At 39.5% G+C, this 13,474-nt stretch overlaps 1 long non-coding RNA gene across 1 annotated transcript in view; it reads left to right on the top strand.

Moving 5' to 3' along the window:
* Positions 1-8,395, top strand: part of LOC107654251 (uncharacterized) — a 19,206-nt gene extending 10,811 nt beyond the window's left edge. Inside the window, exon 3 of the long non-coding RNA XR_001630316.1 lies at positions 8,300-8,395. This is a non-coding gene — a long non-coding RNA (uncharacterized LOC107654251). The remainder of the gene's footprint in view (positions 1-8,299) is intronic.
* The last annotated feature ends 5,079 nt before the right edge of the window (positions 8,396-13,474 follow it).

Genomic DNA, 13,474 nt, shown 5'->3' with positions numbered 1-13,474 from the left:
ACGGGCGCGGGACAGAATCTTGCGGGAACGGGCGGGAGCGGGACTAAAAAATCCGTCCCGCGTTGGTCTCTATTTCAATGCACGACATTTGTGATGCTGCGGGATGGTCCACCCCTCTGACCTTCGTCAGGTTCTATAGCCTTGACCTTCATGCCACTCCTGGCTCCTGGTCGAGAGAACTGGCTCCTCAGTTCTCTCGACCTAGCGGTGCCATGCCACACTGGTCAGGGATTGGTCAATCTGGGGATGTGGGCATACTCCTTTCAAAAGCGTTTCGCAACGCAGCTCGAGTTCCCAAAGGGGAATGTCACTAGGTTACGTATGTAACCCTAGTTCCCCGAGGGAACGAGACGCTGCGTCTTGAAGCCATACTTCCTGCATCCCTGCGAGTGTTTCCTTCTCAATCCAGAAGCTGCCTCTGTCTCCACCGCATGTGCTTTTATACTTCCTGGTCCCTACATCATTCCTGCCGGTGACGTCACCCAGGATTCCCTCAGACGGATTACACAGGTGTTTCAGAGCACGGTCACACAGAGGCGTTCCCAAAGCGTTTTGCAACACAGCGTCTCGCTCCCTCGTGGAACTAGGGTTACATACGTAACCTAGTGACATTCTTCAGCTGGTGAAGGAAGTACAACCTCTGCTGGGTCTTTTTTACGATTGAATCTATGTGAGCATCTCACTTAAGGACCTGAGACTTGGTAGAGCACAGGAACCTGAAGGACTTCACTGCAGCCACAGTACTGTTCATGATGATAAGTGCTGTGGTGTTTCTTCTGAAGTCCACAATCATCTCCACTGTTCTGAGTGTGTTCAGATCCAGGTTGTGACTGCACCAGAAAGTCAGATGCTTGACCTAACTTCTACATGCAGACACATCACTGTCCTGGATGAGGTTGAAGTTTGTTGTGTCATCTGTAAACCTCAAACTTTTAACAGAGGGGTCTGTAGAGGTGCAGTCATTTGTGAAGTGTGGAGTAGTGGGGGGAGGACACATCCTTGGGGGGCTCCGGTGCTAATGGTACAGGTGTTGGATGTGAATTTTTCTAGTCTTACTATCCACTTACGATCCACTGATGAATGGAGGTTTGGAATGATGGTGTTGAAGGTCAAACTGAAGTCCACAAACAGGATCCTCACAAGTTCCTGATTTGCCCAGATGTTGCAGGATGTAGTTATATTTATATAGTTTTGTGTGAGGGGTAGGTTTAAGGATAGAGGTAGGGTAAGTGGTTAGAAAATACAGTTTGTACAGTATAAAAACCATTTCACCATATGGAAGGAGGTCCCCATAACACATTGGAAACCTGTGTGTGTGTGTGTGTGTGTGTGTGTGTGTGTGTGTGTGTGTTGGACGTGTGTGTGTGTGTGTGTGTGTGTGTGTGTGTGTGTGTGTGTGTGTGTGTGTGTGTGTGTGTGCTCTGACACTACAGATCAGATATTTTCAAACTGAAAATACCCAACAAACAGCTTATGATCATGCTTTTATAACACATTGTCCTGGTTTCCTTTTCAATTGGGCCAATTCACACTAAGAGGCTTTTTAACAGTGAAAACATGCAGAAAAACAGCTGAATTTCAACATGTGGTTGGGTTGAGTTGAGTTGAGGTAACATAGTAATTGCAGGATAAGACGTACAAACAGCTCTTTGTGAGCGGTCAAGAAAACAAGGCTTGTTTACAGATAGCAGAGACAGAGACAGGTGGGCTAATGGGTGACCCGATGTAGAATGTGCTGAATAAGAAGATAAGTTGAAATGATTTATTTTAAATTTCTGTTAATTTAACAAATGATATATAGATCCTCTTAGATTGACAATGTGTGCATTTATGATGTGAAATTGAAATGGGGTGTTATTAAAACAATGTAAAATAAGATACCCCTATAGGGTGAACTACTGCATGCAGCATTAGGACAGTGTTTGGTAGGTTTGTGATGAGACACTGATAAAAGCTTTGGGTCTGATGGCACAACCATTCTAAATGTAAATATATACTGAAACAATATTTAATATATTTTCTTTGTGATGATGCATGACTGTATTTCACTTTTCTATATGAAAAGTAACAAAAGTTCATGCTGGAAAACCATGTTTGTGAACATGGTTGCTGGTTTGTTACTGATTCAGGGTTGTCTATAAGCACTAACCAGCTTCATAGTTTATCAGGTCAGTCCCAAATTATAGTCATTAGAAGCCACAATAACAATTTTTACAATGACAATTTAAAAGTTTTTCCTTATACTTGCTGTGATCAGTTATAGAGTATACTGAACACATCCATGAAGATGTCAGGCAAATAAAAACATTTTCAGAATAACACAGACCAATGTGGCAATTATTGATTGTTACATTTAATTATCTCCTGATAGTAAAGGGAAATGCTCAACTTCATCTGATATTCTATGTCCAGTTTGCTGAACTGCTGTAACTCAGCACAGTGTCGTCCATTTACAGGTTTCCTCAGCTTACTTTCTAAACATATTCCAATGAGGTGGGTGAAAAAAAGAGTCAAAACACATGTCAATTACAAAATGCTAGGGCACTGATTCGATGGGCTGTTCTTCCCTTGACTTACTGTATGATTACTCTAGTGGATACATTTTAGACATGATTCATTCTCCCATATTAAGTTTTTTTATTCATGATCCTGAAGAATGAAGAGTTACAATACAGGATTGATATTTAGTAATAGAAACCAGTGGCTCATTTTTCTCTAAAGATGATTGCTTTCTGGTATCTTCAGTATCTTCATGCCTTTAGGGAATAATATATTCAGTATGTCAAATCTGTGTTGTTTACCCACCACTTCTGGGAAGAGGGTGCAGCTCAAGTTCATGTGCAAGTCAAGCTGGCACTAGTTTTACAGTTCATATTGCATTAGAATTTCAGTGTACAGTACAGTACAGCAAACAGGTAAATAATTTTTATTTAAAAGGAACTCCTTCTTTATTGGACCAAATTCTGAACAAAAATGCTACAATATAATTTGTTGCTTGATTGTGTCACACAGTTACAACCTGCTGGCTACTATGTTTGATAACAACCTATCCTTATAGTGACATTCCCAATATTTGTAGGACAGCCTTCTTTCACCTTAGAAACATTGCAAAACTGAAACACATGCTTTATGTTTTTGAATACTTAAAAACTAATTAATGTGTTAGTTTTTAAGTATTTTAAATTTAAGATCCCACTCTTATCCTAAGCAAAAACACCACTCCCCACCACAATGGTAATCCAATGTAACCAAAACTGTTCTAAAGCCCGACATCCAAAATCCTTACTGAAATATCTTAGCCTAATGTGATGCTGCTCATAGCAGAGGATCGAACTCACATGTGCAGGAGAAGTTGTGGCTGCACAATGTTCAAATCCCACACACACTTTTTAAGGTTTAATTTTAAACCTAGGCACCTCATGTGAGCGAGAACATCTTGATATTGAACCACCAGATTTTTGGACCTGGGTAGTTCAGCCATTCGTCAGTGTATTTCAGTAATTCAGTAATTTATGGATACCTTGGAGTTGCGGAGGAGCCAGGGCTGTACTTTGCGAAGGTGCGAGGTGACAAGGCTTGGCCAAAAGGAAGCACCTGATGTTGGTATGTTTAGCTCGCATGCATCTATTCCACCTTTGGCATGTGCCCTTTAAGGCTCAGCATTCTTCCAAGATCTTAAGACCAGGCAAGAATGGGAGATTATGGCAGGGAGGTTGTACTTTGATTGCGGATTGGAAAATATTCGTAATGAACTCAATCAGCCCACTCTAGGGCCATATTTTCTTTCTTTTTCACCCACCCTTCACATGCACTGAACAAACAAACAGTTTCATGAAGACAAAGAAGCTGATGGCATGCTTTCAAGCATCTATTTATAATCTTGGTCATGCATACAGCATGGCCATGCAACATCACCAGCAACGACAATTCATGCCAGAAAATCGAGAATGTGTGTTTGCACACAAGCATTAGACACCAGCTCAAGAAAATGCATTCCCATAGTGTCAACGTCACAGTGTCAAAGTTTCTATTTAACATTTAACAGTACTAAATTAGTTCACATTTGACCTACATAATTAAATTTTGTAGATTACACATAATTACATTAATTAAAAGGAAAGAAATCAAGTTTAGAAGAGAAACACAATTTTGTTGAGTAGAACGCAAATAATCTGATCGAGTAAAGCCGGCTTCCCATTTGTTTAGTATATCCATACATAATCAATATATATTTTAAACATAAGCCAAAATGTTACTTGATAATGATTAATATAAGATCGTATTACGTATACCGTAATATCACCATAAACAAGAGCTAAATAAGCTATAATATAAAAGTAGAATTTTCAAAATTCTAAAAACCTTTTAGTCAATGTTTAATTTTTGTTTATTAAGGAAACTTATTTTTAAAATACCCATATTTTCTGGTATGTATGTACTAATGAAAAAAAAAAGCCACAAAAATGTGTAAAACATTCAATAATTTCTGCAGTCAGTAAAGCTTGCCAGTATGTGTTCTGCACATCAGTATTCAACATTATGGTGTCAAGAGAAAATACTATTTTTTTTTAAGCTTCTTTTAATTTATTATATGTATTTAATACGGTTGTTTCACTGTTTTCACTGCTGAGGATCCGTTGGGAGCAAGTGTTGTAATGCTACATTTCTCCAAATCTGTTCCTATGAAGAAACAAACTCATCTACATCATGGCCTGAGGGTGTGTACATTTCAACCAGATGCAGTACTAGGGACCACTTAGGCCTATATAAAAGCATCCAAAAAGCAGCATGTCATGGGACCTTTAAGGCATTGTAGACAGAACAGTATAACTTTAAAGCTGCTTTAAAAACAATGTGTATTGTGAAAAGAGCTATAGAAATATACTTGACTTGACTTAATTTTTAATTCTTTTACCTTTTATCCCCTCAGGTTCAGGCTCTAAGCAGACAGGAAATCAAAGAGATGATGGTCATTTTGAGGGATTTGATTTTCATTTCCTTTAGTCTTTGTGTCATATGACTTACATCTGTTTTGACTTTCTGACCTCAGCAGGAACTTGAATGACCCCTTCAATATGTTGTCTTGTGTTACAGTTCCTCAAAGAGATCTTTTCAAGTCATAGTGCAAGCCACAATACTTTCAGTTAATGACTATATAAAACTGTCTTTTAACCAAAACAACAATGACAATTCTTGAATAAAGAAAGTATTGATAGTTGAAAGTTGAATGAAAAAAAAAAAGTAAAATAAAAAATCTCATTCTGTGCACTGTACAGGTTGATTTTAATGAAACCTAGTCAGGATAGCATTTGGGAATGAATTTACATGAACATTATTATCTTCAACAAGACTATGAAAGTGGAAAGAAGGCACAACAATGCTGGTAAAACATGGGCTGCCATCTTGATTGTTTTGGGTTTACATGAATAAACATGCATCATCCTTTTCTAAAACTTCTGTTTTCACAGTCCATATTACAACGGGAAGGCCTTTTTTTCAAGCTTATCCACTTGGGGGAGCGTTTTCAAAAAACTTTTGCAGCACAAAAAGTACTTAGTACATAACATATCATTAGCAGCCATAGACTGGTTTGTGTGGCAAATACTTTCTCGGATATAAACCTGTCAGATAAACAGATGGGTGGCTGGGATTGCCTTTATCCAGGGATTCTCATAATATATGTTTTGATAAATTCAGTCTAAGTACAAATATTTATTCAGTGCCACTTGACTTAACGTAACGTTACCTGACGCCTGAACTTGACATACACTTAAATATCCACTTTTCTTCGGATATACAACTCATAAAACACTTTCTAAATATCCACTCAAAAAAATCGAATATGTTGCATGATTTTCTCGTTAAATTTAGTATAAAAAAAAAAGAACATTTATTTAGTGGCACTTACCTGACCCGTGAACTTGACAAGATGGCACTGTTTCTCCCGTGAAGTCACTCAGGCTCATGCACATACGGAATGTGTACATCAATGTACATAAGCAGGGGTGTAGCGACAATTATAACTGTTTTTGTTTATTTGTGTTATTTGTACCAAAAAGTAATCTGAAGATAATCTTAGTTTATGTGTCTTGTTGTCACTGATAAGGCATGTTCATGTAAGTTATGTTCTCTGAACCAATGCATATACAGTATTATACATGTCATTTTTACTTTGAATTTTTTCACTGTGTTTACATTAAAAAGAATATTCCTATATTTCTATAGTCCACTAATATTATAATATTTAGTATAAATCTGACTAAACCAGTGGGTATATTCCTGTATTAATCAAAAAATCTTGTCACAGCAACAACTTACTCCAAATATTCCCTGTAATTAAACATATATTTAGTTCCATTCCTTAAATTTGATTTGATGAGCAGCATTAGAGTGCTATAGTCCTGAAGAAAGTGCTAAAGAAAAGATTCAATATGATACGCATTCAAGAATTTTCCCATGCAGTTGTTTGTGTCAAGTTCATGTTTAATGAACTCTGACATGCAAATTCACAACATTCACAAATACGCAGTTGCTTAGTTTGGCAGGAACCTCTGTGATGTTTGAATCTGGAACACATATGTGGCTTCTTGTATGCTTAACTTGCAGTATTGTCTTTTTTTTGTCCATGGAATTTCACTAATGGACTTCCCAAGGCAAAGCATTTACCAAAGCATTTACCAAGACTGATTTGTTGGGTTCAAGATTGTTGAACTTACCCACATTGACCAATAGAAAGCAACTTATTTGTGGGCAGTGCTTTGTTCATTTGCAAAATTGTCTGTGCCTTCGTTCAGACTAGTTGTTCTGAGAAAAATGTTTACTCCCATTCATGGAGCGAAACTAAACAAAGTAATAGGCAATATTGTCTTAAATGTAAGTTAAATAACATGACTTTCTTGTTTTTTTGTTTGTGGTTTTTTTTTTTTTTTTTCCAAATGTATAAAAGTGGTATCACACTGCAATCATGATGTAGATAAATTCCTATGCTGAGTTCAATGTACCTTATCATTTCAATTTAGCCTGTTTTGAATTTTCTGCCCTTTTACTTTTTTCCAAACTCATTCCTACAGCTTTAATCAGATTGCCCCCAAATTAGGGTCAGATGCTCGTGTTAAACAAATTCAGAGGCAGAGATTCCATTCAGGAGGTGAGGCTGCACATTTTCAATTAAAATGAATCTTACAACTTTCAAATAATCAGACCTAAATACAATATTTTTATTAGTTTTTCAAGGTGTGCCATCTGCATTTCTGATACCAAGTTTCTTATCTTGGTTCCAAAAATGTGCTTCTTTAATTTGGCTTTGACATTGTACATCTGCTGTGTCATAGCACTCACAATGTGACATCATTTTACTTTTAGCAGAAATTTGCGAAAACTAAACAGTGGATTTTCCAATGGTCAAATTTTTTATGTAGGATCTTATATCTACTGTGTCTCTTCTCATCTTTATGCATATTTGGACAGGCCCATGTCTATGTCGTTTTGAGAACAGACAAGCTTAAGCAGGAAGCTACTCATGATATCTCTCTTTCCTCACATAAACAGTTACCCCATTTCTATCCAGCCATCTGTTAAAATTAAAGAAAGTCCTAAGATTTCTATTTTAAGAGCAATATCACAACACAGACAATAGCCAAATCTTATTCGTTAATTAAGAGCTACTGTCTCCTGACAATGCATGAACTAAAGTAAGTAGGTAATCTGTATCCTGAAAACAAGTTCAGGAAACTCAACTCGTAAGCCCACATGTGCTATCAATCCAAAATTGAAAAATATACATCATACCAGTTCGATCTCAGTGTCATCTGCTAGTTTTTATGCATCTTGCTCACATGCATTAGCAAAAATCCTTTAATGAAGTTTGTGTTCTGTAAACATCCCAGATGAGCTGTCGTTTATTTCCATTACACTTCATTCAGGTTAATATTTGCTCACAGAGGATTGTGGCACAACTTGACGTGCTCGCATTGACAACCAGCACAAGATCCAGTCATGTGTGCCATGACAGGTACAGACAGTTCAGAGTTCAGAGTTTATTCATTGCAGGCAGACCTTAATTCAGTGTTTTATTAATGGTGATGGTAAACATGTTTTCAAGCCTCCTGTGTCTGCTTGTGCCTGGGAGGCGGGGATGGAGCATCGTGAAAAACACCAGTCCTCAGAGCACCTTCACGTGTTTCTAAAAGGTCTAAACAGTGTCATGATAACATAACAGGCATCTGCTGATGTGTTTTCTCTTTCTTATGACCACCTTTAAATCTTTTAATACATTCAGAATCAGAATCAGAATCAGAAGTTTATACAAGACATTATTCCCCTTCCTGTGAGCATCTTCTTTGGCCTGAAGGAGCTGTCTGAGTTTTGCAGTGAACCATGGTTTGTCATTGTTGTAAGTTAAATGAGTCCTGGTAGGAATGCACATGTCTTCACAGTGTTCATAAAAGCACATGCATGTATTTACAGCATTATGATGGTTTGTTTAGATCTGTTGCCAAGCAACATCACTAAAAATCATCAAGGAAGAGAAAGAGAGAGAGAGAACATGCATGGATGAATGAAAGTGAGGGATAAGTATAGTGATGTGTGTGGGTGGATAAGGATTTGTCGGCCTTGTGTGAACATTTGGGATAGTAAAACCTGAAATCACCCACATTGTGGGAACTAATGACGAACATGGTTTAATAATAAAACATAATATGTAATAAAACATACTTTGTTTGAAGGTTGGGTTTAAGAGTATGGGATAAAAGTACCATTATCTCATTCTAAAAACAATAGAAGTCAATGGAAAGTCCCCAGCATCATAGAAAAACAAGCGTGTGTGTGCGTTGTGCTTGCATGGTACACTGTGTTCCCCTGTCTTGTTCCGGTTTTCTCCAGGCTCAGAATAGACAGATAGACAAGTGGGGAGGGCAAGAAGGGAAGGGGAGAGAGAAGAGTGTAAATTATGGATGACAGGGTTCAGCTCAGAGCAGAACAGCAGTGAGAATCTCTCGTATCTTTCAGGAAAATGTCCACCATTTCCTGACCTCTGTAATGATGTGTTTGTTTAGATGTCTTCGTTTAGATTTAATGATCTCTCATCATACACACACAAAACCCACAAGGATGCTGTTAATATGCTGTTGCTTGTTTGAAATCAGGATGACAGTAATTCGCAGTGTCACTCAAACAGTAATAAACAAGTATGATGGATTAGTGCGCCTCACTCAAGAGACCAGCATCAACATTAATTAACACATGTCTGGAAAACCCCTTCAGTTTGAAGTCTGTCATTCTGTTGCCTGGAATCTTCTTCATTTCCTAAATTCTACATTTCCAAGATTGTGAGCCTGAGCAGGGGAAAGCTGGCATCATCTGAAGTAATTTTGAGTCCAGTCTCTGGAACTAAATGTTCCCTTTCAGTCAGTCACTTTTGCCGTTACGTCAGTCGTGACTGACGAATTGGGATCTCGCTCGAGAGCCCAGTCACCTTCGAGTGTTAACTAAACAAGCCAATGACAGTTGCGCAGCGCGGGTATAAAAGGAGAGCGCGTGCAAACGCACATCAGCTTTTCGCTTTGGAGCCGAGCCTTCTACTAAGACGAATCTACGCGAGTGTTTACAAGAGAAACAGCCTAGCGTTGGTGTCACGGCTCGTCAGCGGGGATTGCCATTCAGTGCTGCTCCTCTTCGGTGTGCTGCAGCTTCCATTCTGCGGTCGCGCCGCGACCTCCCCTGGGCGCTTCAGCGCTCTCTCTAAAAGAGTGTTTCTAATCCTAAAAGAGCAAATATCTAAAAGAGCTCCACGAGCGACGGGCGTCTTTTTAAAGATGGCTTCCCGCTCGTGCGTTTCTGGATGTGGTCATTTCCTGGCTTCATCTGACGGTCACGAGCGCTGTCTCTCGTGCTTGGGCTTTCAGCACGTTGAAGCAGCGCTCGTGGATGAGTCAACGGGTAACTCTCACGTTGTCCTGAGACCCCGGCCTGGATATGTGCCCAAAGTTCCCACCACGCCTTTTAGGGATCAGGTGGTGAACTTGCAAGCGCTGCCCCGGGAGGAGGCAGACCCAGCCATCGCTCTGCTCTGTCCCGTTCGCGCTCTGTGCATTTACGTGGACCGTACGCGGAGCTTCAGGACCTCAGACCAGCTCTTTGTCTGCTTCGGAGGACAGCAGAAGGGAAAGGCTGTCTCCAAACAAAGAATCACCCACTGGATAGTGGAGGCAATAGTCTTGGCCTACCAGGCCCAACACCTGACATGCCCCCTGGGGGTGAGGGCTCACTCCAAGAGGGGTGTGGCATCTTCTTGGGCTTTGGCACTTTGCGCCTCGATGGCAGACATCTGTATTGCTGCAGGCTGGGTGACACCTAACACATTTGCAAGATTTTATCATCTCCGTGTAGAGCCTGTGTCCTCTCGTGTACTCGCCTCAGGTAGGCAGTAACACCGGACCTGCTCGGTGTCGATCACGCTTGCTGCTCCATTCCCCTCTACGGACCGGATACGTGCGCTTTTTTGCTCCTCAGTTCAGTTCCCCATGGCGAACCCTGGTGGAGTTCCTCCCGCACCCTCGGCGGTCAGGCGTGGCGGAGCGCCAGACGCCAGGTTCAGCACTCTTGTGCATGCCCAAGGTCAGCCCTTGTACTGGGCTAGGTGCCCGTGTGTAGTGATTCCCCCTTCGGGTGATCCCACATGTGTACTCTTCCACGGTACGGCTCCCCTCATGGTAAGCCCGTGTCTTTCCCTGGCAGTCGTTCTCTGCCATCTCTGCTGTGTAGTCATCTCACCCCAGGCGGGTTGAGTCTACCGCAGGGACTTCCATATGTAGCACTGCCCTGGGCCAGTCCATATGTGTACTTCCACATGATACCTCCTATGCGCAGGATGTGGCTTCCGTAGCGTCCCCAACTGGGTACGCTTTCCCAGTGTTATCCAATGTACCACTTCCCTGAAGGAGGGAACGGAGACGTTACGTCCCGTCGCCACAGTTGCTGTACCACCGCTGTACGGCCGGGGCACGCAAGTCTCGGCTCTTCAGCGAAAAACTGATGTGCGTTTGCACGCGCTCTCCTTTTATACCCGCGCTGCGGGGCGGGGTGCGCGTGGCGAAACACGCACGCCAACTGTCATTGGCTTGTTTAGTTAACACTCGAAGGTGATTGGGCTCTCGAGCAAGATCCCAATTCGTCAGTCACGACTGACGTAACGTCTCCGTTCCCTCCTTCAGGGAACGAGGGTTACACAAGTAACCGAGACGTTATTTGTCCTTGTGGTGAAACATAACGTATAGATAAAAACTAAGATGTCAAAAACTGTGATATAAATTCTGTGTTGTGTTGATTTAGGCTTGCGTGTTGCTGTAATCTCTAAATCCAGATATATCTCCTCATTATTGGCTTGCTGTACTGCCATAGCCAAAGCAGGGGACACGCTAACTCTCTCTCAGGCAAAGCATCAGTGTAACATATCCTTTTGTTCTCTGTCTCTCTGCCTTTTTCTTTCCATCTCTATGTATGCTTGGATACCACAGTTTGCAAAGGGATTGTAAGTCTTAGGGTATTTTTGACTCGTTTTCTGTAAATAATAAACATTACATTGTTTTTGGTATAGAGCTATATGTGGACTACTGGAACATTGTCGAGATTATCTAAACAAACACTATGTAAATGTAATATATTTTAATTCATGTTTTAATTAATATTTTTTTTTATTTTTTATTTTTATTTTTATTTTGTAAATCTACAAACCAAATTTGACTAAAATATTTGACATTTGATTTACCCTCTCAAACTTTTCTCAAAACCCCTAAATTAGTTTACTAGGTTGATTTAAGATGATGATTTCATTGTGACTAAACTCTCATTTCTTGAGTAAAAGAACCCCCATTATTTTTTTCATAAAACACTATGTGATAAAAAAATAAATAAACTACAGCACTTTTCTAATACACTAGTTGGAAAAATAAATACATAAATTAAAATTTGAATAAGTAGTGCACGGTGGAATGAGTGAATTATGATGGATGCGCACAATGGGTGCATATTTTACTATTGTCATCCATGTACTACATGTTGCAATTTTGAGACCAGAAAAAAACACATCATACCTTAATAAGGAATTTATTAATTTTAAAGATTTTCACTGTGGCTCAACTTTGACCAAAGGACCACAGGTGCGTATAATACAGGACAATTAGAGGATTTAAAAATTGATGTTGCTAATGTTGCTACCACAACAAAGCAAACAGCAAGTAAAGCATGCTTGAATCCACCATGACTCGTTTCAGACACAATCCCACAATAAGGACACAATGCAAAGACTCAAAAATACAATAAAATATACAGTAAATCTCACATGCATGCAGGCAAGACTACACATAGGATTATGAAATGGGATTAGGATTGCAACTGGGATTTAGAGCAAGTGAGCACCTCATGCTGTGCGAAAACTTTGGCCATCATCCTTTGATTCCCATTTTGGAAGTTCCATCATTCTGGATATTTTATCCAAGATACAAGCAGTGTGAAAGAGTTAAATATAATTCTGGGCTTGATTAGACTTGACTCATGCCTTAGTCACAATTGTTCTTAGTATAATTTAGAATGCACCTAGAAAGCTGAAGGTGAAATGGCCAACTTCCCTCGACTTGAAGAACCATGTTGCACCACAAGTGAATGATGACATCTCATGTCAGCCATGAGTTATATAATGCCCCCCTAGGGCTTGGCAAATTATCTCACAGTTGTTTGTGTTTCTTTCTTTGAGAGGACAGCAATGCCACAAGCACTCTGTGAGCTATGTTTTCAGTGAGCTAAAGGCCATAAAAGCATGGTAATTAAATGCACATATGAGACTTGCAGAATAAGTGCGTGACAGTTCTCTCAGCAAAGTATCTTTTACTGATAATTCAACACTGTGTCCCATGATGAGTTTGTCGCAAATGCATTTAGAGATACACTAATCTGTTTTTCTTATGTTCTGAAACCTTTTTTTTTTACTGACATTAAGAAATAAAGACCTTTGAAAGCGATAAAGATTGCTTAGTAGTAATGCTTCTACCTCAATACTGATGAATAATTGTTGCCCTTTACTCTGTAGATAATGTAGAGGTAATGTAGCGAGCATAATTGACTTGAGTATAATATTTCATAAATATAGTTTAACAAAAGATTTTTGGAAATATTGACAAAACTATTGACAAAATGTATGTAAAAAATTATGTCATTTTTATTTGTAGGTTACTTTTCACAGTCTATGTTGTTTCAAAGCAGATGTATAGAAAAAAAACACACCTTAAATGCACTGTGAACTGTAGATTCTTTCACAAATCAGAATTTGTCATGGAAAAACATATTGCATTACAAAGACACACTGACCTTATATTCTCATTGCTGACTTTAAACCTGTAATCTATTTAAGACAACCCTAATATAACAGAGACCTTGCCTATAAGTCTAAAGCTGTCTGATTAAGAAACTTACACCATGG

This window comes from Sinocyclocheilus anshuiensis, unplaced genomic scaffold, assembly GCF_001515605.1.
Source record: "Sinocyclocheilus anshuiensis isolate Anshui unplaced genomic scaffold, SAMN03320099.WGS_v1.1 scaffold551, whole genome shotgun sequence".
In the NCBI taxonomy this organism is placed as follows: Eukaryota; Metazoa; Chordata; class Actinopteri; order Cypriniformes; family Cyprinidae; genus Sinocyclocheilus; species Sinocyclocheilus anshuiensis.
Note: the sequence above shows the minus strand (reverse complement) of the source record. Positions and strands in the feature narration are given on the sequence as shown.